General features: G+C 49.1%; 7 non-coding genes across 7 annotated transcripts; 3 read left to right on the top strand and 4 right to left on the bottom strand.

The window, feature by feature from the left end:
• Window positions 1–16,409: 16,409 nt before the first annotated feature.
• Trnav-uac (transfer RNA valine (anticodon UAC)) lies at window positions 16,410–16,482 on the top strand. Its single transcript has one exon. It is a non-coding gene; the product is annotated as a tRNA-Val (tRNA).
• A 636-nt stretch (window positions 16,483–17,118) lies between these two features.
• On the bottom strand, window positions 17,119–17,190 carry Trnap-ugg (transfer RNA proline (anticodon UGG)). Its single transcript has one exon. It is a non-coding gene; the product is annotated as a tRNA-Pro (tRNA).
• Window positions 17,191–18,980: 1,790 nt separating this feature from the next.
• Window positions 18,981–19,052, bottom strand: Trnap-cgg (transfer RNA proline (anticodon CGG)). The gene has a single exon. It is a non-coding gene; the product is annotated as a tRNA-Pro (tRNA).
• Window positions 19,053–19,273: 221 nt separating this feature from the next.
• Trnav-uac (transfer RNA valine (anticodon UAC)) lies at window positions 19,274–19,346 on the top strand. The gene has a single exon. It is a non-coding gene; the product is annotated as a tRNA-Val (tRNA).
• A 2,485-nt stretch (window positions 19,347–21,831) lies between these two features.
• Trnap-cgg (transfer RNA proline (anticodon CGG)) lies at window positions 21,832–21,903 on the bottom strand. The gene has a single exon. It is a non-coding gene; the product is annotated as a tRNA-Pro (tRNA).
• A 221-nt stretch (window positions 21,904–22,124) lies between these two features.
• Trnav-uac (transfer RNA valine (anticodon UAC)) lies at window positions 22,125–22,197 on the top strand. The gene has a single exon. It is a non-coding gene; the product is annotated as a tRNA-Val (tRNA).
• A 2,496-nt stretch (window positions 22,198–24,693) lies between these two features.
• Trnap-cgg (transfer RNA proline (anticodon CGG)) lies at window positions 24,694–24,765 on the bottom strand. The gene has a single exon. It is a non-coding gene; the product is annotated as a tRNA-Pro (tRNA).
• Between the last annotated feature and the right edge of the window lie 130 nt (window positions 24,766–24,895).

Below are 24,895 nucleotides of genomic sequence, written 5' to 3'. Positions count from 1 at the left end.
TGCAGTGTTCTTGGCTGCAGGGTGCAGCGCTACAGTCGCTCCCAGAAGCCACAGCTCATCTCCTCGTCTCACTGCCGTCCACCAGGTGTCAGTGCAAGTGTCGCCTCTCTGGGCAGTGCAGATGTGTCCATTTTAGCTTGCAGACGGTGACGTGTAGCAATTTATGAGCTAACGCAAGTCAGATGTTTTAGCGTGTGATTCTGCTAGATACTGCCTCTCACATAGTAGAGAGGCTCACTCCTTCTTGTGTCTCGTTCTCTGCACACGACCTGCACGTGGTATCGATATAGCAAAGGTTTTCTAGCGCCAGCGAAGTCAATATTACATGAATCGAGTAGACATGTTTGCTTCTTACGATGATGGAATCAGAAGAAATGTGTGTGGTACTTCACTGAAAAAAAAAGTGGTAGAGCACTGGCATAGTAAACCAGGGGTAGTGAGTTCCATCCTCACAGGAGGAATACGAATTTTGGAAATCAGTTGTGCGTCGTGGCCGCATAGCAAACAGTATCTGTGATGACGAACAATTAGCGACAGGCGTTTTATTAAGAATTACTCTCAGATGTGATTAAGGCGAATGGCGCAGATAAAGCATTTGCCAAAGCGGTACACCATAAGGTGGGACGAGGCAGTCTGAATTACATTTTATAGATGTATTTCTCACATATCTCAGAGCCTCTCGCGTAAGTCGTCGTCGTCGTCGCCGCCGCCGTCGTCGTCGTCGCATCTGCAGAAGTAGCAAATGGCCATCGTAGCAAATGCGGCGAGGGACGCCCTGCCTTCGATTCCGAATGCACAAAGTGTGTGGTCATGTTTCCGAGTCTATATTTGGTCGATCTCGTAAGAGGTTGAATGTAACGAATGGGTGGGAAAGAGCAAGGGGAAGCGGCTGTGTAGAACGAAAAAAAAAAAAAATAGTGGTGTAGCGGTTATCGCGTCTGCTTTACACACAGAAGGTCCCTGGTTCGATCCCGGGCGGAGGCACGACTTTTTTAAAACCCGTTTTCGGATTCCATTTCCGAGATAACGTCACGTCTGCGTATGCAGGGATAATAAATGTCGTGTGCTACACCGATATTGCGTCCCACTGTCAAATGCTCTTGCTCCCATAGTGCACCGGTATTCAGGAACTCAGAACGCTCGTAGCTCCATTCTGGCCGGCAAAATTTAGTATCCATTTCTTCAAGACTACTTCAAGTTCGCTTCATACTGGCTTTCCTGAGCTCTTTGCACTCGCCTTGTCACAACTCTGTTGAAGTGTGAACGTAACTAATAGTGAGAAACTCCTAACGACGATCAGTCTTGTATCCCACTCTTTGGTTGACGTTGTCGCTAATCAGATGAAGGTAGACTGCTCCACGATAGAGCTTCGTCTCCACTCACGGTGCACACGTTCTGCAAAGACAGCCTTTGTTTTCCGTTGCATGCAAGATTACTGTCGGCTCTTCTACAGCAATCGACCTATGTAATTTACTGGTATCAGATTCTTGCCATATCAGACGGTCCCTTCATGACCGTAGGGCCACACACAGCGTACTGCGGCACGCATCTGTTCTTCATTGCAGAGCTACAAACGTGGGTGAGCTCCACCTACTATTCAGCACGGTCAAAACGCTAGGGCTCGTCCGGGATTTGAACCCGGGACCTCCTGCACCCAAGGAAATACATCGACTGCAACGTCATTAGTGGTCGCGGGTCCGGGCGCCGGCGCGTCAGCGGCGGCTTGTCGGGGCTGCTGGTGCCTCCATGTAGAGCTACCGCTGGGCCCGGGCTCCTTGCCGCTTACGAAGTGATTGCTTTTGGTGACATCATTTGCAATAGCGACTGCGCGAATTGACGGTAGCTCGTACGGAAAGCAAGAGTAGCTGATGCTACCAAGGACTCGGGCGCGAGCATTTCCGACGACTTCTTGGGCTCTTATTCGCGGTGGCATTCAGACAGGCAAGGGTGCTGTCGATTGTTGCGTACGAATGCGAAATACCTGCATTGTGCGTTTCCGCAAAGTGATTTTTACGCCAAAGCTGCGATCGTCCTACATGTTGTGTCACATGTGGAGCTCACCGCTGGGCCCGGGCTCCTTGCCGCTAACGAAGTGATTGCTTTTGGTGACATCATTTGCAATAGCGACTGCGCGAATTGACGGTAGCTCGTACGGAAAGCAAGAGTAGCTGATGCTACCGAGGACTCGGCCGCGAGCATTTCCGACGACTTGTTGGGCTCTTATTCGTGGTGGCATTCAGACAGGCAAGGGTGCTGTTGATTGTTACGTACGAATGCGAAATACCTGCATTGTGCGTTTCCGCAAAGTGACTTTTACGCCAAAGTTGCGATCGTCCTACATGTTGTGTCACATGTGGAGCTCACCTCTGGGCCCGGGCTCCTTGCCGCTAACGAAGTGATTGCTTTTGGTGACATCATTTGCAATAGCGACTGCGCGAATTGACGGTAGCTCGTACGGAAAGCAAGAGTAGCTGATGCTACCAAGGACTCGAGCGCGAGCATTTCCGACGACTTCTTGGGCTCTTATTCGCGGTGGCATTCAGACAGGCAAGGGTGCTGTCGATTGTTGCGTACGAATGCGAAATACCTGCATTGTGTCTGGCGTGGGACCTGTTGTCTCGCGGTGCGCCTTTTGGCGTGGGCCAGTCCGCGCCGGCGCACCGTAAGGCACAGGGGTTCGCACTGGGGCGTATCGCTTCCAGTCGGACGTGCCCACAGGGGAAGTGATGCGTCATATATAGCCTCTCCTTCTCAAGTGGCTCTTTCCGCCTTCAAGTGGTGCCGGACGTTAAGCTCGGCATTTCTCGGGCTTGCCCGGGTATGCCTTGCGACAAAAGGAAGAGCTGCGACCCAACCCGATGCGAAAGCGAAGGGTGCGTGGCACAGGGGGAGCTGTGTCGAGGGACGAACAGCTGTCCCTTTCTGTTCGCAGGGCCCAGACCAGCAGGAGCCCTGCATGCCGGCGACTTCGTTCGTCGGCGTGGGATCGCGGCGCGAGTCGGCAAGGGCGCTTCGCCGCGCCCCTGGGTAACCGGGGCGTGTTCTGCCAAACCCAGGAGGTGGTGACACTGCCTGGGCCAGGTTAACTGGGTCCAGACCGCCGAACGTCTGGGGGACCGGCCCGCCACCTGAGTAGGAGTGGGTCCTTGGCCGAAGGGTGGAAACTTGGGCTAGTAGGCGGCGAAGGGCGAGAGGTGCATCCGCCTCTCCGGAGTGCGGGGTGTAGTTGCCGAGGAGCGTCGCGTGAAATCGCCGATGACGGAGCCATCGATGGGGACCAGTGCGCTGGCAACGGCGCGCTGAACCCGGCAGTTCGAGAGGGCCCTTGACCTTGGGGCGAGGTCGGTGGGCGAGCTGCAAGAAGTCCCCCCCCATGCCAGAGGAGCCGGTCCGGGGTAAGAGACGGGCTCCCACCTTTTTTATATCACTCGTAAATCATGGCGACGACAGATACGAGTGATTCGAGTGCGCCTCAACGTGCGTCTACTGCGCCTGATCCCTCTCCTCAGGACGAGCTGGGACAGGTCGAGAATGAGTCAGTTATGCAAAGACTTGCCAGAATAACTACGCTCATGGAGCAATCTGTAAAAAATGGCAAGATCAGCCAAGCCGGAATGTCAGCCATTAAAAATGAATTGGCAGCTTGGGCCATTGTCCATGCAAAACTAGAAGGTAGGCTAGAAGAATTAGTAAAAGAAAACAATAGACTAAGAAAGCAGCCAGTGAAAACTTGGGCGGCAGTGGCAGCGCAAGCTCCCACCAAGCCCAACACCACCAGAGAGACAATAAATAAGGTAACTAAGAGGCCAGATACGGCAGTCTTTTTGAGAACACTTCCTGGAGAAGACACAAGCATAAAGAAAATACAGGAGTTATTCACGAAAACCGTGGACCCTGTGAAGGAAAAAATAAAGATAAAGAGAATCAAACCGAGCAGGAACTCAGTCATCGTAGAAGTTGCCTCGGAAGAGGATAAAGAAAAGCTGCTGAAGAACCAAAAGCTGAACTCAGTGGTGAAATGTGAGCCACCAAGAAAAAGAAATCCTCTCGTCATACTTTATGACGTGCCATCTATTATGACGAATGAAGAGTTGTCAGAGACAATCAGGGCACAAAATTTTGAGCATCTAAGCGCTGAAGAATTTAATAATTGTTTTAAACTTAGATTTAAAACGGGTCCACGAGGTCGTGATGTTGTACATCATGTCGCTGAAGTGACAGCACAGATGTGGAAGAACATCACAACAATGGGCAGGATCTATGTTGGCTTCCATGCCATCAACACCAAAGACTATGTCGTGGTACCTCGTTGCCACAACTGTGGTGACCTGGACCACATTCTCAGGCTGTGCACCAGGGAGCCGGCGTGCACCAAGTGCGGAGAAAGTGGCCATAATCGTAAGGACTGTAAAGGTACACAAATCTGCATACCATGCAAAAGCAGAGGGAAGAAGTCTTGCGGAGCTGTAGGTCGGAATTGCCCAACATACAGAATGTTGGAACAAAGATTAATCTCCAGAACTGATTATGGCTGAACTCGGCATACCGAACAGGATGCCGAAGCGCAAATCCCCGAGCAAGAGGAGGAGGGACGCTATGAGGGCAAGTAAATTCAAGTTATTTCTGAGGTCGCTTACGGGCGCCGGAAAACCTGAAACAACAGATATAGCCATTCAAACTGAGCCCCAATGGGTGAACATAGCAATACAAACAGATCTCCCTATAGCAGCAGCTCCCTCCTCTGAAAGCCGGGGAGCAGAGCCGATAAAACATCAGAAACGGCAAGGGCATCCTGCGGCCATAACAGTCTCTGAAAAGCAACAGAACAAGCATGAGAAACCGATTCAAGAAAATGAAGTAACTAGCTCCAGCATAAATTCCACTGAACAGAGTACTCCAGTGGTCAGATTGCCACCTGTGGATCCTGTGAGGGTCTACCCTAATTTAGAATATACTATGCAGCTAGCAAGACTTGAACAGCCGGCTACCCTGACCACAGCCCTGAGACATGTGGTTCGTGTAGGACATGAAGAAGGAAGAAGGGTAACCTTCTCGGTGATGGAGTCTGTTGACAGAATCCAACTAAAATCAGTGAATCTCCCCACCGACTTCGGAGCCCTGCGGGACCTGCTACGAAAAGTCTTCGAAAGGAGAGGGGAGAAATTCAACTTAGACGACATTTACGAGCAGGCAGTTCTAGCCAATGGAAGAATTGCATTTGACTGGTCTAAAACCTGGCCAAATGACCGCATACATACATACTTCCCTTGATGACAAAGCTTAACATAGGACAACTAAATACACATAACAGCCGACTCGTAATGCAGGAACTCCGAAGGGAGGTGGAGGAGAGGAGATTGGATGTGCTCTGTCTACAGGAGCCGTACTCCCAAGCTGGAAAGGTCGCTTTTGCTGCCGCAACATGGCAGGTAATTAGCAAAGGAGAAGTCCCGAAAGCGGCGATAATAATAACAAATAAGCTCCTGAGAGTCACCACGCTCTCTCAATTCACAACTACCCACTGCAACGTCGTGGAGTTGCAATCCCCAACCGGAATCGTCTTTATAATAAACATGTACTTTCAGTACAGTGATAATATTGAAACACACTTAGATCACCTAACGAGAGTGACCACGGCGTTGCGGGGGAGAAAGTTGATAATTACAGCTGACATAAATGCCAAATCCCCCCTGTGGTACAGTGGCACACGAGATGCAAATGGGGAGAAGGTAGAAGAATTTATTATGGCAACCCAACTTGTGGTGGCTAATAGGCCGGGCAATCCTCCTACCTACACGGCGGGAGGAAGACAAGGGACAAATATTGACATAACTCTAACAACACCGAATGTTACAAACATACTCCAAAATTGGAAGGTAATAGGGAATGCCACCACAAGCGACCATAATTTAATAACTTTCACCATAGGGGATAGAGAGTGCCGCTGGGCCATGGGGTGGGAATTGCAATATAACTTTAATAGAGCAGATTGGGAGCGGCTAGCGAGGGAGTGCGACATTCCTCCAATACCGGGAGGGGACGCACAACAAGATATAGACGTAAACGACAGAACTGACGACATAGTGACCGCCATAACTAGAGCGGTGAGGGCTGCTGTACCAACCAGGAGGAGGGCCATGGCGGCCTCTCCGTCACCATGGACGCCTGAACTAGAGGAATTGCGTCAGTCTGTCAGAAGGCTAAGGAGGTACTACCAGCGCAGTGTCATCTGGCAAGAGAAACAAAGATGGCAGTTGCGGTATAGGGAGGCCAAGCAACAGTTCCAAAAGGAACTACGCGAGGTCAGGACACGGAGCTGGGAACGCTATGTGCTCAGTCAACTTGTGCTGGATCCATGGGGACTTCCCTACAAGTTAGTGAGGGAAAAGATCCGCTCTCCTATGGAGCTATCAACTGTCAGGCACGGGGGCGGGATGACGGAGTCCTGGCAGGAAACTGCTGGGGTCCTCCTCCAGTCCCTGTTGCCTGATGACTATGCGGACGGGGAAACTGAAGCACAGCGGCAACTGCGAGAGGAGGATCAAGTGCAATATAACAACGATGCAGCGGTCTACCCCTTCTCGGAAGAGGAGGTGGCGGCCCACATAAAATCTCTCAAAAGAGGGAAAGCTCCTGGGCCAGATGGCATTGTGGCGGAGGTGGTGCAATTCCTGGCCCCCCAGCTGGTTGCGCCATTAACGCATTTATACAATGAATGCCTAAGGCAACAACAGTTCCCAAGGAGATGGAAAAAGGCAAATGTTGTCATTATAAAGAAGGGACAAGATAAAGATCCAGCGGAAGTGAAGTCATACAGGCCAATCTGCCTGTTGGACTTGCTTGGTAAATTATTTGAGAAGTTGCTGGCTGACAGACTGGCGGCACACAGAGTTTTGTGCGGGATGAGCAGCAGGCAATTCGGTTTCAGGCCAGGGCGATCGGCATCTGATGCAATCGCCCTGGCAGCCGAGGTCTGCGGCTCAACCCCGCATAAATACGTGGTGGGCATCATGGTGGACATCAGTGGCGCCTTTGACAACCTGTGGTGGCCTTCGCTCTTCTCCTGCTTGCGGGAGAAAGAGTGTCCAGGGCCGCTATATGGTTGCCTGAGGAGCTATTGCGAGGAACGAGAGGTCTGGCTATCATCCTCTAGCGAGAGAGTTAGTAAAGTGATCACGAAAGGATGTCCCCAGGGATCGGTCCTTGGACCGCTTTTTTGGGACATCCATATGGAGCCTTTATTGGACAATCTACAACAATGCGAGGATGTGCTAGAGGTGATAGCCTACGCAGATGACCTCCTCCTGTTGGTCGGTGGCCGGAGCCGAGAAGACATTGAACCTAAGATAGAAAGGGCCATAGACAAACTTCAACAGTGGTGCCACACCACCAAAATGACAGTCTCACCAAGTAAGTCAACTTACTTACTGCTGAAAGGACAACTAACCAGGAACCCGACAGTCAGGATTGACGGTTCACCAGTATTACGAAGACGTGACACACGATACTTAGGAGTCATCATTGATGAGAAATGGAACTTCGGGAGGCACATTGAAACCGTAACCCAAAAGGCCCTACAAATTCTAAATAACCTCATTTCCATAGGACATAAAAGATTTCACCTCCCTCCACACCTCATTAAACTATATCATAATAGTATCTTAACCTCAGTGGTGGGTTACGGCTCGGGAGTCTGGGCGCATAGACTCACGAGGGTTGTGCCTGCCATGGCAGTGAGAAGGGTGCAAAGAAGTATGATATTACGATCTGTGGGGGCTTATAGAACGTCTCCAGGGGGGGCCCTGTTAGTCATAATGGGGCTCTGCCCACTAGATATAAAGATAAGGGAGCAAGCAGCCTGGTATTGGGCAAAAAAGGGGAATCTAGGTAAAATTGAAGAGATTATGGGGGTGAGGGTGGCAAATAAGAGGGAAATTATGAAAAGGGGAGAAGAATTATGGCAGGGGACTTGGGAAACGGAGGAAACCGGACGTAGAACTTTTCAGTTCATTCCGGACGTGAGGGAACGCTTGCAAATGAAGTATTTTGAGCCAACAAGGGGATTGATCCACTTTCTCACTGGACATGGACCCTACCCGACATACCTATGTCGGTTTGGGAAGAAGGCAACGCCCGCGTGTGACTGTGGCGTCCCGGAAGGTACTCCTGAACATGTGATCTACGAGTGTCCTCTCTTCAATGATGTTGCAGCCACACTCCGAGATAGACTACCAAACCAAGACACATACCAACTTCTAAGACGCGAAGATACCTTTCAACTGCTTAACACTCTGGCAAACGAGGTATCACGTAAGGTGTTGATGGAATATCTGAGGGACATGAATTAACATAAACTCAGAAATATACACCGATTTCGTCTGGATCCCTGTTCCCATACCGCCTGTGCGCGGACTGGCCGACTATCCACCATAGTTGGGATCCGCCGCGTGCAGGAATAGGGGGAGTAGGGGTCAACTCTACCAAAAGGGAAAGCACCGGATTTGACTTAGGATAAGCTTAGTTTGTAGGAATTAGACTAGGATATTTACGTTTAGGAAACTGCAGCGTAATAACATCTTGGCCTGCCCAGTGCCAGGGGCATGCTCTTCGGGTTTAGCTCGAAGAGCAAGGCAATTATCAGTAGGTTTATACTCTCTGCTGGCATATATGTGACGCTGCAGATGTTAGAACTTAGAAATAAGAAGTAGTATTTAATTGTAGGTATAGACAATAATATTAGTAGTGCCCATTATTGTGAAACACCTGTAGCTCACTTACAAGTTAGAATTAAGAGCTGCATACTTGTAATAATCATTGTATAAAATACAGGCCCACTAATCAACTAAGGGAGTGGGTTATTAAGTATAACTATTATTGTAGTTGAAATAAATAAAGATTTTAAAAAAAAAAAAAAAAAAATACCTGCATTGTGCGTTTCCGCAAAGTGATTTTTACGCCAAAGTTGCGATCGTCCTACATGTTGTGTCACATGTGGAGCTCACCGCTGGGCCCGGGCTCCTTGCCGCTAACGAGGTGATTGCTTTTGGTGACATCATTTGCAATAGCGACTGCGCGAATTGACGGTAGCTTGTACGGAAAGCAAGAGTAGCTGATGCTACCAAGGACTCGGGCGCGAGCATTTCCGACGACTTCTTGGGCTCTTATTCGCGGTGGCATTCAGACAGGCAAGGGTGCTGTCGATTGTTGCGTACGAATGCGAAATACCTGCATTGTGCGTTTCCGCAAAGTGATTTTTACGCCAAAGTTGCGATCGTCCTACATGTTGTGTCACATGTGGAGCTCACCGCTGGGCCCGGGCTCCTTGCCGCTAACGAAGTGATTGCTTTTGGTGACATCATTTGCAATAGCGACTGCGCGAATTGACGGTAGCTCGTACGGAAAGCAAGAGTAGCTGATGCTACCAAGGACTCGAGCGCGAGCATTTCCGACGACTTCTTGGGCTCTTATTCGCGGTGGCATTCAGACAGGCAAGGGTGCTGTCGATTGTTGCGTACGAATGCGAAATACCTGCATTGTGCGTTTCCGCAAAGTGATTTTTACGCCAAAGTTGCGATCGTCCTACATGTTGTGTCACATGTGGAGCTCACCGCTGGGCCTGGGCTCCTTGCCGCTAACGAAGTGATTGCTTTTGGTGACATCATTTGCAATAGCGACTGCGCGAATTGACGGTAGCTCGTACGGAAAGCAAGAGTAGCTGATGCTACCGAGGACTCGGCCGCGAGCATTTCCGACGACTTGTTGGGCTCTTATTCGTGGTGGCATTCAGACAGGCAAGGGTGCTGTTGATTGTTACGTACGAATGCGAAATACCTGCATTGTGCGTTTCCGCAAAGTGACTTTTACGCCAAAGTTGCGATCGTCCTACATGTTGTGTCACATGTGGAGCTCACCGCTGGGCCCGGGCTCCTTGCCGCTAAGGAAGTGATTGCTTTTGGTGACATCATTTGCAATAGCGACTGCGCGAATTGACGGTAGCTCGTACGGAAAGCAAGAGTAGCTGATGCTACCGAGGACTCGGCCGCGAGCATTTCCGACGACTTGTTGGGCTCTTATTCGTGGTGGCATTCAGACAGGCAAGGGTGCTGTTGATTGTTACGTACGAATGCGAAATACCTGCATTGTGCGTTTCCGCAAAGTGATTTTTACGCCAAAGTTGCGATCGTCCTACATGTTGTGTCACATGTGGAGCTCACAGCGTAGCAGTTTCCGTGGTGTAGCGGTTATCACGTCTGCCAACAGGCAGAAGGTCTCCGGTTCGATTCCGAGCGGAAACACATTTTCGTCGCACTCAACAAGACACTTGCTACAATCTCTACTGTGAACATTTAAATCAATTTCAAACGTCCAACCACCAGGCTGCAGATGGCTCAAATGATACAAGAAACTCTTTGAGAACCGGCTACTTGGTTTTTGTGCTTACCTGGAGGTCTGGAAATGCGCGTAACAGCCACCGGCATGCCGGTAGTCGCCACACGTTTGCACAAAACGCAAGGGCTCGTCCGGGATTTGAACGCGGGACCCTTTGCACCCAAAGCAGGAATCATTCCCATTTTTTTTTTGTTTTTTTTTTGGGCCTCCATCCACCCCTTCTAGCCCGTCCTCACGCTCGCCATAATTGCCTTCATCGGCTCGGCTTCTCCGCCATAAAAAAAGTCACCGTTTATATTAAATAATATTATTAAATAATATTCGTGTGACAGTTTAATGCTCTTCAGTATGCATTTGGATAGTTGGTTAAACCACTATATTGCATGTGGTGATTAAACAAATTAACTCTTCTGCGAGAAAGTGAGTAACTCATCACAACGTCCAAGGAAGACCGCATATGTGAAAATAAACTGGAGGGTGCTGGAGTCTTCCGCAGCATGAAGGAACAAATCTTCTCCTCCTCTTTTATGGGAGATTCAAACATAAAAGAAACACGTCTTCTGTGCAAATAAACGAATCTTCCTAAATAAGTAAGAAAAGGATAATTGTAATGTGAGTATTAGATATCCGAAATTCCACGGGGTTCTTGTAGAACAGTCTCGTATTGCTGTCGACAGGAGAGGCATCGCCCCCCAAAGTGTCACCACTGTCGGGGCGGTCCGTCGCATATTCGTGACCGTTCGATTCCCGCAATCCGAATCCTAATTGCGGCCATTATAATTCTGAAGGGGCCATCCAGCAGTATTTTCGTACTACAAACGTCGCCCTGGATGAGTATCTCTCTACGTTAATGTTCGGAGTAGGAAAGACGCATAATTTTCTCTATATTTGTCTATTCGTCGAAGTTTCTGGTGTTGAGTTAGTAGGTATAACCAATAGTCTTCTTTATCTTTTGCTGGTGCTGATAGTATATAATACACCGTCTGACCTTGAAGCCAATTGACTGCTAATCGTTTTGCGGGGGGGTATGGAACGGCATCGGGAGTGAGGAGTCCAGCTGGAGTAATCATCCTAGGTGCAGTACGCAGCATACTTGAGAGCTTCCGTGCAAAGAGAATCCAGATGTCCTTCACATCGTCGCATAGAAAGCGATGTTCGATGGTATCTAGTAAAGTACAGTGAACGCAATTCGGAGTGTCGGCCAAGTGAATCATGTGTAGCTTTGAATTTGTCGGTATGATCCTATTGACTGCCATGTACCACGTAGACCGCACCTGCGATGGTAAGTGTGCGTCGTGAATGTTTTCCCAGATCTTTGCCCAATTGCAGTCCTTATACTTTACTTCTATTCTGTTCCGCGATTTACTGTCCGTCAGGCAGCTGTAAAGCGCTCTGACCCTGTAAAGATCATTCTCAGGTATGGTGCATTGAACATAGCTGTAGTCTAGGAAAAAATTACTAAAGTGGCATAATGCAGTCGGGATGTGACTTACGTTGACAGGAGGCGTCATGCTGGCTGGTGCGATTTCATGGAGAAGAAGGGCCGTTAAGGAATGTGGTGTTCGTTGCCATTGTTTATACACGTTGCTGATATATAATGCTTTCGCTTTGTGGTAAACATCAGTCAGATTGAGGCCGCCCTTTCCCATGGGGAGCGTCAAGGTTTCAAATGCGACTTTGAAAATTTGTCCCCTACTGACAAAGTGGCCGAGCGCCGCAAGCATGCGTTGTGCTATGACTTTTGGTATTGGGAGGATTTGCGCGACATAATTGACTTTTGAAACGATGTAAGTATTGACTAAAAGCACTCTTTGTATGGCGTTGAGATTTCGCAAATGATGTTGCCGTATGCCGGCCCGAATTTGTGCCAACAATCTCCTATAGTTAAGAGCAGCCGTGCAGCGGATGCTGCGCGTGTATTCAATGCCGAGACATTTAAAAGTTCCCATCCTTTTTAGTGAACGGCTATTGACAAGTTCTAGTCCCCTACCAAGTGCCATAACGCCAGACTTTTTACACTTGACTTTCGCTCCTGAGGAGGCTTCATAAGTGTTTATCAGCTGAAACGCGCGTTCTAAGTCTTCATCTTTCGTCACCACGAAACTGACGTCATCCGCAAATGCCTGGCAGACAATCTTCTGGCCATGTATACGTAATCCCGGAAGGTCTTGCGTCAGGGAGAACAGCAAGGGTTCAAGAGCAACTGCAAACAAAGCCATTGACATCGGGCAACCTTGTCGTACCGACCTATGATGGAAATAGGTTTACTTAGTTGTCCGTTGAGACAGATCTTGGATGTTCCGTTTCTCAGCAGGAGTGTAACAGTGTCAATAACTTTCCGTGGAAAATTCATTGCTGCCATCGCGCACAGAAGATATGAGTGACTGACTTTATCGAATGCTTTTTCAAAATCTAGCGAGACTAGAGCGCATCGGATGTCACAAGCGGCGGCTGTAGCTATGATATCTCTATATTCGCTTAACGTCTGCTGGATGTTTCTAGTTTTCCCAACGCTCGTTTGATAGGCCCCCGTAACAGTACTGAGTAGCGTACTGAATCGCTGCATCATGACCCGCGCGAATATCTTATAATCCGTATTAAGTAATGTAATCGGTCGGAGATTGTCGACTGTCTTGCCCGCGGGGGTTTAGGGGACCAATACCACTATGCCCTCACAGTATTCCCTTAGGATATCATCTCCAGCGTTTAGGATATCATTACAGACCATGGTCATCTTTGGAACTAAATGGTGTCGAAAAGTTCTATAAAACTCGGCCGGTAATCCGGGGCCAGGCGATTTATTCTGTGGGCTCCCTCGAATGGCGTCCGCTACTTCATCGTCAGTTATTACTGCAGCGAGGCCGTCTGCTTCTTCCGTGCTCAATGTCGCAAAACGGCGTGCCATGAGGGCTTGCTGTGCCGCTATATTCACCGGGTGTTCCGTTAACTGTGCTGTGAAATGTTTACAAATCTCGTCTCGTATGTCGCGCTGTTGGTGTAAGTGTTGACCATCTGCAGTGTGCAGTTCTGTCAATATCTTTCTGTGCCCCCTTTTCTGTTCGCGAATAACATGATACATTGATGTCGTTTCGTCCTGTACGGCGTTTTGCAGACGTGTCCTGACTTTACAGCCTTCCAATTGCTTCCGTTTGAGGGTTAAAATCGTAGCCTGTATTCGTTTAATATGCATACGATTTGCTGTTACCGTTGCATCTTCTCGATATAACTCCCTTAAACACTGAAAGTAGAATTCCAGGGTTTGCTTCTGCCAGGCACATCGATCTCTGGAATAATTCTTCATCGCTTTTGTTAAGGCGGGTTTTGCACATTTTGCCACGTAATGGCAGAGTCGTACGCGGGAAACTTCCGTTCGCATTCTGCCCACGTGTTGCGGAAGACTGTGTGACACTCGGGTTCTGTTAAATGCGCTACATTTAGTTTCCAGGGTCCCCTTGCCCTGTACGTCCCTTGCTTGGCTAAATTGACGGTACATATATATGCCACATGATCTGTAAAGACAGTCGCCCATAGCTCTGCCTGCAAAACATGTTCCCTCTTATTTGCTGATGCGTAGATTCTATCGACGCGGCTAGCTGAGTGACCAGTAACGAATGTGAATCCGGGCCTGTCACCGTGTCTATGCTCCCATGTGTCTATTAAATTTAACTCTTCAATGATGGCGCGAAGCTCGGCGGACGGATTGAAATTTGGTGTCTGGTCTTTGGGACTGAGTACACAGTTAAAATCACCAGCGAATATAAGTTGGTCTGAAGGTGGTGTGAAAAGTGGCACAATGCCATCTTTAAAAAACTCTGCTCTCTTTCGTCGTCTCCCAGAAGCGGAAGGGGCGTAGAGATTAATAAATCTGGTAGTATCGATAGTAGTCGCTATACCTCTGCTATTCGCCAGGCGTTCGATATGTGACATCACTATCCCTTCCTTAGCCATGATCGCGGTCCCTAGTTCAGTACCATTTCCAGGATTAACGACGGCATTGTAACCTGTGATACGGTCAAGGTTAATATTGGTCACTTCCTGCAGCATTATGAGATCAATATCAGCGGCATAGAGAAAATCTTGAAGGTTTTTTAAGTTGAGTGGGCTACTGATCTTATTGATGTTCAATGTCGCAATGCGATAAGCTTGCAAGGACGTCATGAGAACAGAGGTCTAGGTGACAATATGCCTACTATTGATGTTCATGGCGAACATCATCTAAAAGAAGTCCGCGTCATCAGCCACTGCACCGACACCGGCGGTAGCCGTTTGTTGCTGGTGGGACACATCTGCTTGAGCTTCTGATGACGGATTCTCTATACCGCGCCGATCCAGTACTAAATCTTCTTCCCGACCACCCTCTTCAACGTCATCTGACCAATCGCACACGTACTTGTCTGCGTTCATATCGCAATCCGAGAGCTTGGAAACTTCAGACATAGGGTTCGGATCCAATGAATCGGCCACCGCAGGGTCCCCTGAGGGCGATCGTCCGTGATCAGTGTCCGATTCGTCCGTCCGAGATTTTTTTGCCGTTTTGCTGGTTGCCGACGACGGTGGGTCAGTTACTTCAGTCAGTTTCTGTCTGACGTGGTTCGCCTTTTCACGTAATATTGTTGCCTTTGCTTCTGCCCCTTGATGTGCTAGCCGGCGTTTCTTCTGAGATTTGGGAGACCGCGGGGGCTGGTGGCCAGCCATCTCGTTCGACTCCATCCGGTCTACGTCGGACTTGTCGTCTCGAACCGGTACGCCCGCCGGAATACTTTCGGTGTACGGTGGGTGCCCCATCTGCGAGTGAGTATTGCCCTCCTTCTGGGTGTGTGAAGAAGGAACATTCGGTACAACGTTCGCTTCCATCGGTGTACCGCCTTCGTGCACTGCGCGCAAACCCTCTAGCGAAACATCTAAACTAGGTTCCGAGGTGACATTAGCCCGAGCGGCGGCGACGTATGATAATGGCAACGTAGACGTCGCGCCGCGCAACTCACGCTCACCGGCCGGTATTTGCGCCACGCGTCGTTGGACACACTGAGCACGGATATGTTCTGTGGACCCAAATCCCGCACAAGTTCTAGGCTGCCCGTCATAAATCACTATGGCCCTGTAGCCACACACAGTGATGTAGGACGGAATGTGCTTTAACATATCTATCTTCACCTGACGGACACCGTTTAGCACCGGGAAAATATGCATAGTCGACCACTTTTCTGCCGTATTGCTGATGACTGTTCCATATTCCCTCAATTTGGCATTAATCTGGTCAGCGGAAATTTCAAAGGGTAATTCAAATATGCGAACAGTTCTCACTCCGAGACCAGCAAGCGAAATTCTGACATCACCAACATTGCTGTCAGAATGGTTGAACTTCAACACTCCTCCACAAGATTGAACGACCTGCTCGCATTTCTCGGGATTCAACAATTTGAGGTACACCGTACTGCTGACGATAGATAGGTGAATGCCAATCATATCATCAATAGTTATTTTCATGACGTCTCTAATAAATAACTCAACCTCTAAGGATTTGGGTCGTGCATAATGAGGGTCAAAACTCAATTTCAACGTGTCTTTCCGAATAAGTTGATCCATTATAGTCGAATGCACTTCATCACGCCACAATAAAACAACGTAGCAATGCGCACGCCCACCAAACAGCATGCGACCGCCACAGGCGAGAGCGAAAACAATCCGCGTCCCAAAATGTGTTTCCGCCCGGAATCGAACCGGGGACCTTCTGCGTGTTGGCAGACGTGATAACCGCTACACCACGGAAACTGCTACATCCCCATAGACCAACGCGCCTTCTCGATGCACATGACTAACGCCTCCGTTCTTGGTGTCACCGTGCAGAGCTGCTGCTCACCCAGCGTTCTCCCTGGCTGTTGCGGTTTGATTGTTTTTATCGTTGTCTTATACTATAGCAACTTCTAGAATCGGACGGAGCTCGTAGCCGATGCCCTTGCTTACGCAGGAAAAATCTGTTGGAGCTACGGTTTTCCAGGTAGTACAACGGCAAAACCGTCGTTTCCGTGGTGTAGCGGTTATCACGTCTGCTTTACCCGCAGAAGGTCCCCGGTTCGATCCCGGGCGGAAGCACGACTTTTTTTTAAACCCGTTTTCGGATTCCATTTCCGAGATAACGTCACGTCTGCGTGTGTGGGATAATAAATGTCGTGTGCTACACCGATATCGCCTCATTTTACTGTCAAATGCTCTTGCTCCCTTAGTGCACCGGTATTCAGTAACTCAGAACGCCCGTAGCTCCATTCTGGCCGGCAAAATTTAGTATCCATTTCTTCAAGACTACTTCAAGTTCGCTTCATACTGGCTTTCCTGAGCTCTTTGCACTCGCCTTGTCACAACTCTGTTGAAGTGTGAACGTCACTAATAGTGAGAAACTCCTAACGACGATCAGTCTTGTATCCCACTCTTTGGTTGACGTTGTCGCTAATCAGATGAAGGTAGACTGCTCCACGATTGAGCTTCGTCTCCACTCACGGTGCACACGTTCTGCAAAGACAACCTTTGTTTTCCGTTGCATGCAAGATTACTGTCGGCTCTTCTACAGAAATCGACCTATGTAATTTACTGGTATCAGATTCTTGCCATATCAAACGGTCCCTTCATGACCGTAGGGCCACACACAGCGTGCTGCGGCACGCATCTGTTCTTCATTGCAGAGCTACAAACGTGGGTGAGCTCCACCTACTCTTCAGCACGGTCAAAACGCTAGGGCTCGTCCGGGATTTGAACCCGGGACCTCCTGCACCCAAAGCAGGAATCATACCCCTAGACCAACGAGCCACCTGCCGGTGGCAGTGAAGGTAATCCCAAGCAGTCCAGCTCCGAGGAACACAAACTTTCATGTAAATCAGAAAGAAAAGCGCTTTCTGAAGGCAGCGCCCACCACTGATGGAAAGAATATTAAAGGCAATGAATGTAGAGTGAATAATTTCATCGCGCTCTGCAGATGAACAGACGGTGGTGTTTCACTTTCGTCATGTGGTTTCTTAGCGTCAAGGGAAGGCAAATGCACTAAACAAAAGAACACCGGGAATCCGAAACACCAACTCATAACGAAAAGATAGCCGAATATACTGCAAGCAAAACTTCCAAACACGACTCCTGAAGGCGTCGGTGCCTTAAGAATTATTCCGTGCAGCAATGATCATCTACGAAGAGCCAACTGTATGTGTCGCTCCACCGCGCAACTTTTTTCGATATCGTTTTACCTAAATTTCCATTACCTGTTCGTTACAAGAATACCGTGTGGCTTTCAACTGGTCTGCTTCGTCCAGCAGCGATAGTAGTAAGTAAACCGACCACAGTATCATTAAAAGTAGGTCAGACACAAAAGTCGGAGTTGCTCTGTAGCTCATGTTATTCTGCTTTCAAATGCAATTGAATGGCTGGGAGTAGGGGCGTACTCCTGTAATGCAGGCGTCCGGGAGGCCGTTGCTGTGGGAGACATCTGGGAACAACTACAGACACGGCCGTTTCATTAGCTCAGGAACGACCGCGATGCTCTTATCGAGCTCTGCAGATTGACCGGACTGCAGTGCGGAATTTTCGGCTAGTGGTGGCTCGGGGTTAAGAGAAGTCGGGAGGTGTGAGCAAAACTACATCGGGAAGCCGAAACAGACGATTCATAACGAAAAGATTGCGGAATGTACTGCAAAATCAAACGTTGGAGAAGACGAACTCTGAAGCCGTCGGTGCTTTAACAATCATTCCGTGCAGCAACGATAATCTGGGAAGAGCGAAGGGTGGGTACCGCTCGACCACACAACAAAATTTTATATAATGTTCTACTTGTTCTAAATTTGCGTTTCCAGATCATCAGTAAAATACTGTGTGATTTACACCTGGCTTGCTTCTTCGAAAAGCGATATTAAGAAATACATCGACTGCAACGTCATTAGGGGTCGCGGGTCCGGGCGCCGGCGCGCCAGCGGCGGCCTGTCGGGGCTGCTGGTGCCTCCATGTAGAGCTACCGCTGGGCCCGGGATCCTAGCCGCTAACGAAGTGATTGCTTTTGGTGACATCATTTGCAATAGCGACTGCGCGAATTGGCGGTAGCTCTTACGGAAAGCAAGAGTAGCTGATGCTACCGAGGACTCGGCCGCGTTCATTGCCGACGACTTCTTGGGCTCTTATTCATGGTGGCATTCAGACAGGCAAGGGTGCTGTCGATTGTTAGGTACGAATGCGAAATTCCTGCATTGTGCGTTTCCGCAAAGTGATTTTTACGCCAAAGTTGCGATCGTCCTCAAGTTGTGTCACATGTGGAGCTCACAGCGTAGCAGTTTCCGTGGTGTAGCGGTTATCACGTCTGCCAACACGCAGAACGTCACCGGTTCGATTCCGGGAGGAAACACATTTTCGTCTCACTCAACAAGACACTTGCTACAATCTCTACGGTGAACATTTAAATCAATTTCAAACGTCCAACCACCAGGCTGCAGATGGCTCAAATGATACATGAAACTCTTTCAGAAGCGGCTACTTGGTTTTTGTGCTTACCTGGAGGGCTGGAAATGCGCGGAACAGCCGCCGGCATGCCAGTAGTCGCCACACGTTTGCACGAAACGCAAGGGCTCGTCCGGGATTTGAACCCGGGACCTCCTGCACCCGAAGCAGGGATCATACCCCGAGACCAACGAGCCTTCTCGATGCACATGAGTAACGCCTCCGTTCTTGGTATCACCGTGCAGAGCTACTGCTCACCCAGCGTTCTCCCTGGCTGTTGCGGTTTGATTGTTTTTATCGTTGTCTTTTACTATAGCAACTTCTAGAATCGGACGGAGCTCGTAGCCGATGCCCTTGCTTACGCAGGAAAAATCTGTTGGAACTACGGTTTTCCAGGTAGTACAACGGCAAAACCGTCGTTTCCGTGGTGTAGCGGTTATCACGTCTGCTTTACACGCAGAAGGTCCCTGGTTCGATCGCGGGCGGAAGCACGACTTTTTTTAAACCCGTTATCGGATTCCATTTCCGAGATAACGTCACGTCTGCGTATGCAGGGATAATAAATGTCGTGTGCTACACCGATATCGCGTTATTTTACTGTCAAATGCTCTTGCTCCCATAGTGCACCGGTATTCAGTAACTCAGAACGCTCGTAGCCCCATTCTGGCCGGCAAAATTTAGTATCCATTTCTTCAAGACTACTTCAAGTTCGCTTCATACTGGCTTTCCTGAGCTCTTTGCACTCGCCTTGTCACAACTCTCTTGAAGCGTGAACGTAACTAATAGTGAGAAACTCTTAACTACGCTCAGTCTTGTATCCCACGCTTTGGTTGACGTTGTCGCTAATCAGATGAAGGTAGACTGCTCCACGATTGAGCTTCGTCTCCAATCACGGTGCACACGTTCTGCAAAGACAACCTTTGTTTTCCGTAGCATGCAAGATTACTGTCGGCTCTTCTACAGAAATCGACCTATGTAATTTACTGGTATCAGATTCTTGCCATATCAAACGGTCCCCTCATGACCGTAGGGCCACAATCAGCGTGCTGCGGCACGCATCTGTTCTTCATTGCAGAGCTACAAACGTGGGTGAGCTCCACCTACTCTTCAGCACGGTCAAAACGATAGGCCTCGTCCGCGATTTGAACCCGGGACCTCCTGCACCCAAAGCAGGAATCATACCCCTAGACCAACGAGCCACCTGCTGCTAGCAGTGAAGGTAATCCCAAGCAGTCCACCTCCGAGGAACACAAACTTTCATGTAAATCAGGAAGAAAAGCGCTTTCTGAAGGCAGCGCCCACCACTGATGGAAAGAATATTAAAGGCAATGAATGTAGAGTGAATAATTTCATCGCACTCTGCAGATGAACAGACGGTGGTGTTTCACTTTCGTCATGTGGTTTCTCAGTGTCAAGGGAAGGCAAATGCACTAAACAAAAGAACACCGGGAATCCGAAACACCAACTCATAACGAAAAGATAGCGGAATATACTGCAAGCAAAACTTCCAAACACGACTCCTGAAGGCGTCTGTGCCTTAAGAATTGTTCCGTGCAGCAATGATCATCTACGAAGAGCCAACTGTATGTGTCGCTCCACCACGCAAATTTTTTTGATATAGTTTTACCTAAATTTCCATTACCTGTTCTTTACAAGAATACCGTGTGGCTTTCAACTGGTCTGCTTCGTCCAGCAGCGATAGTAGTAAGTAAACCGACCACAGTATCATTAGAAGTAGGTCAGACACAAAAATCCGAGTTGCTCTGTAGCTCATGTTATTCTGCTTTCAAATGCAATTGTATGGCTGGGAGTAGTGGCGTACTCCTGTAATGCAGGCGTCCGGGAGGCCGTTGCTGTGGGAGACATCTGGGAACAACTACAGATACGGCCGTGTCATTAGCTCAGGAACGACCGCGATGCTCTTATCGAGCTCTGCAGATTGACCAGACTGCAGTGCGGAATTTTCGGCTAGTGGTGGCTCGGGGTTAAGAGAAGTCGGGAGCTGTGAGCAAAACTACATCGGGAAACCGAAACAGACGACTCATAACGAAAAGATTGCGGAATGTACTGCAAAAGCAAACGTTGGAGAAGACGAACCCTGAAGCCGTCGGTGCTTTAACAATCATTCCGTGCAGCAACGATAATCTGGGAAGAGCGAAGGGTGGTTACCGCTCGACCACACAACAAAATTTTATATAATGTTCTACTTGTTCTAAATTTGCGTTTCCAGATCATCAGTAAAATACTGTGTGATTTACACCTGGCTTGCTTCTTCGAAAAGCGATATTAAGAAATACATCGACTGCAACGTCATTAGGGGTCGCGGGTCCGGGCGCTGGCGCGCCAGCGGCGGCCTGTCGGGGCTGCTGGTGCCTCCATGTAGAGCTACCGCTGGGCCCGGGCTCCTTGCCGCTAACGAAGTGATTGCTTTTGGTGACATCATTTGCAATAGCGACTGCGCGAATTGGCGGTAGCTCTTACGGAAAGCAAGAGTAGCTGATGCTACCGAGGACTCGGCCGCGTTCATTGCCGACGACTTATTGGGCTCTTATTCATGGTGGCATTCAGACAGGCAAGGGTTCTGTCGATTGTTAGGTACGAATGCGAAATTCCTGCATTGTGCGTTTCCGCAAAGTGATTTTTACGCCAAAGTTGCGATCGTCACATGTGGAGCTCACAGCGTAGCAGTATCCGTGGTGCAGCGGTTATCACGTCTGCCAACACGCAGAACGTCACCGGTTCGATTCCGGGCGGAAACACATTTTCGTCGCACTCAACAAGACACTTGCTACAATCTCTACGGTGAACATTTAAATCAATTTCAAACGTCCAACCACCAGGCTGCAGATGGCTCAAATGATACATGAAACTCTTTCAGAAGCGGCTACTTGGTTTTTGTGCTTACCTGGAGGGCTGGAAATGCGCGGAACAGCCGCCGGCATGCCAGTAGTCGCCACACGTTTGCACGAAACGCAAGGGCTCGTCCGGGATTTGAACCCGGGACCTCCTGCACCCGAAGCAGGGATCATACCCCGAGACCAACGAGCCTTCTCGATGCACATGAGTAACGCCTCCGTTCTTGGTATCACCGTGCAGAGCTACTGCTCACCCAGCGTTCTCCCTGGCTGTTGCGGTTTGATTGTTTTTATCGTTGTCTTTTACTATAGCAACTTCTAGAATCGGACGGAGCTCGTAGCCGATGCCCTTGCTTACGCAGGAAAAATCTGTTGGAACTACGGTTTTCCAGGTAGTACAACGGCAAAACCGTCGTTTCCGTGGTGTAGCGGTTATCACGTCTGCTTTACACGCAGAAGGTCCCCGGTTCGATCCCGGGCGGAAGCACGACTTTTTTTAAACCCGTTATCGGATTCCATTTCCGAGATAACGTCACGTCTGCGTATGCAGGGATAATAAATGTCGTGTGCTACACCGATATCGCGTTATTTTACTGTCAAATGCTCTTGCTCCCATAGTGCACCCGTATTCAGTAACTCAGAACGCTCGTAGCCCCATTCTGGCCGGCAAAATTTAGTATCCATTTCTTCAAGACTACTTCAAGTTCGCTTCATACTGGCTTTCCTGAGCTCTTTGCACTCGCCTTGTCACAACTCTCTTGAAGCGTGAACGTAACTAATAGTGAGAAACTCTTAACTACGCTCAGTCTTGTATCCCACGCTTTGGTTGACGTTGTCGCTAATCAGATGAAGGTAGACTGCTCCACGATTGAGCTTCGTCTCCAATCACGGTGCACACGTTCTGCAAAGACAACCTTTGTTTTCCGTTGCATGCAAGATTACTGTCGGCTCTTCTACAGAAATCGACCTATGTAATTTACAGGTATCCGATTCTTGCCATATCAAACGGTCCCCTCATGACCGTAGGGCCACACACAGCGTGCTGCGGCACGCATCTGTTCTTCATTGCAGAGCTACAAACGTGGGTGAGCTCCACCTACTCTTCAGCACGGTCAAAACGATAGGGCTCGTCCGGGATTTGAACCCGGGACCTCCTCCACCCAAAGCAGGAATCATACCCCTATACCAACGAGCCACCTGCTGCTAGCAGTGAAGGTAATCCCAAGCAGTCCACCTCCGAGGAACACAAACTTTCATGTAAATCAGGAAGAAAAGCGCTTTCTGAAGGCAGCGCCCACCACTGATGGAAAGAATATTAAAGGCAATGAATGTAGAGTGAATAATTTCATCGCGCTCTGCAGATGAACAGACGGTGGTGTTTCACTTTCGTCATGTGGTTTCTCAGTGTCAAGGGAAGGCAAATGCACTAAACAAAAGAACACCGGGAATCCGAAACACCAACTCATAACGAAAAGATAGCGGAATATACTGCAAGCAAAACTTCCAAACACGACTCCTGAAGGCGTCTGTGCCTTAAGAATTATTCCGTGCAGCAATGATCATCTACGAAGAGCCAACTGTATGTGTCGCTCCACCACGCAAATTTTTTTGATATAGTTTTACCTAAATTTCCATTACCTGTTCTTTACAAGAATACCGTGTGGCTTTCAACTGGTCTGCTTCGTCCAGCAGCGATAGTAGTAACTAAACCGACCACAGTATCATTAAAAGTAGGTCAGACACAAAAATCGGAGTTGCTCTGTAGCTCATGTGATTCTGCTTTCAAATGCAATTGTATGGCTGGGAGTAGTGGCGTACTCCTGTAATGCAGGCGTCGGCAGGCCGTTGCTGTGGGAGACATCTGGGAACAACTACAGATACGGCCGTGTCATTAGCTCAGGAACGACCGCGATGCTCTTATCGAGCTCTGCAGATTGACCAGACTGCAGTGCGGAATTTTCGGCTAGTGGTGGCTCGGGGTTAAGAGAAGTCGGGAGCTATGAGCAAAACTACATCGGGAAACCGAAACAGACGACTCATAACGAAAAGATTGCGGAATGTACTGCAAAAGCAAACGTTGGAGAAGACGAACTCTGAAGCCGTCGGTGCTTTAACAATCATTCCGTGCAGCAACGATAATCTGGGAAGAGCGAAGGGTGGGTACCGCTCGACCACACAACAAAATTTTATATAATGTTCTACTTGTTCTAAATTTGCGTTTCCAGATCATCAGTAAAATACTGTGTGATTTACACCTGGCTTGCTTCTTCGAAAAGCGATATTAAGAAATACATCGACTGCAACGTCATTAGGGGTCGCGGATCCGGGCGCCGGCGCGCCAGCCGCGGCCTGTCGGGGCTGCTGGTGCCTCCATGTAGAGCTACCGCTGGGCCCGGGCTCCTTGCCGCTAACGAAGTGATTGCTTTTGGTGACATCATTTGCAATAGCGACTGCGCGAATTGGCGGTAGCTCTTACGGAAAGCAAGAGTAGCTGATGCTACCGAGGACTCGGCCGCGTTCATTGCCGACGACTTCTTGGGCTCTTATTCATGGTGGCATTCAGACAGGCAAGGGTGCTGTCGATTGTTAGGTACGAATGCGAAATTCCTGCATTGTGCGTTTCCGCAAAGTGATTTTTACGCCAAAGTTGCGATCGTCCTCAAGTTGTGTAACGTGTGGAGCTCACAGCGTAGCAGTTTCGTGGTGTAGCGGTTATCACGTCTGCCAACACGCAGAACGTCACCGGTTCGATTCCGGGCGGAAACACATTTTCGTCGCACTCAACAAGACACTTGCTACAATCTCTACGGTGAACATTTAAATCAATTTCAAACGTCCAACCACCAGGCTGCAGATGGCTCAAATGATACATGAAACTCTTTCAGAAGCGGCTACTTGGTTTTTGTGCTTACCTGGAGGGCTGGAAATGCGCGGAACAGCCGCCGGCATGCCAGTAGTCGCCACACGTTTGCACGAAACGCAAGGGCTCGTCCGGGATTTGAACCCGGGACCTCCTGCACCCGAAGCAGGGATCATACCCCGAGACCAACGAGCCTTCTCGATGCACATGAGTAACGCCTCCGTTCTTGGTATCACCGTGCAGAGCTACTGCTCACCCAGCGTTCTCCCTGGCTGTTGCGGTTTGATTGTTTTTATCGTTGTCTTTTACTATAGCAACTTCTAGA

Source organism: Schistocerca gregaria, chromosome 2, assembly GCF_023897955.1.
Source record: "Schistocerca gregaria isolate iqSchGreg1 chromosome 2, iqSchGreg1.2, whole genome shotgun sequence".
Taxonomy (NCBI): domain Eukaryota; kingdom Metazoa; phylum Arthropoda; class Insecta; order Orthoptera; family Acrididae; genus Schistocerca; species Schistocerca gregaria.
Note: the sequence above shows the minus strand (reverse complement) of the source record. Positions and strands in the feature narration are given on the sequence as shown.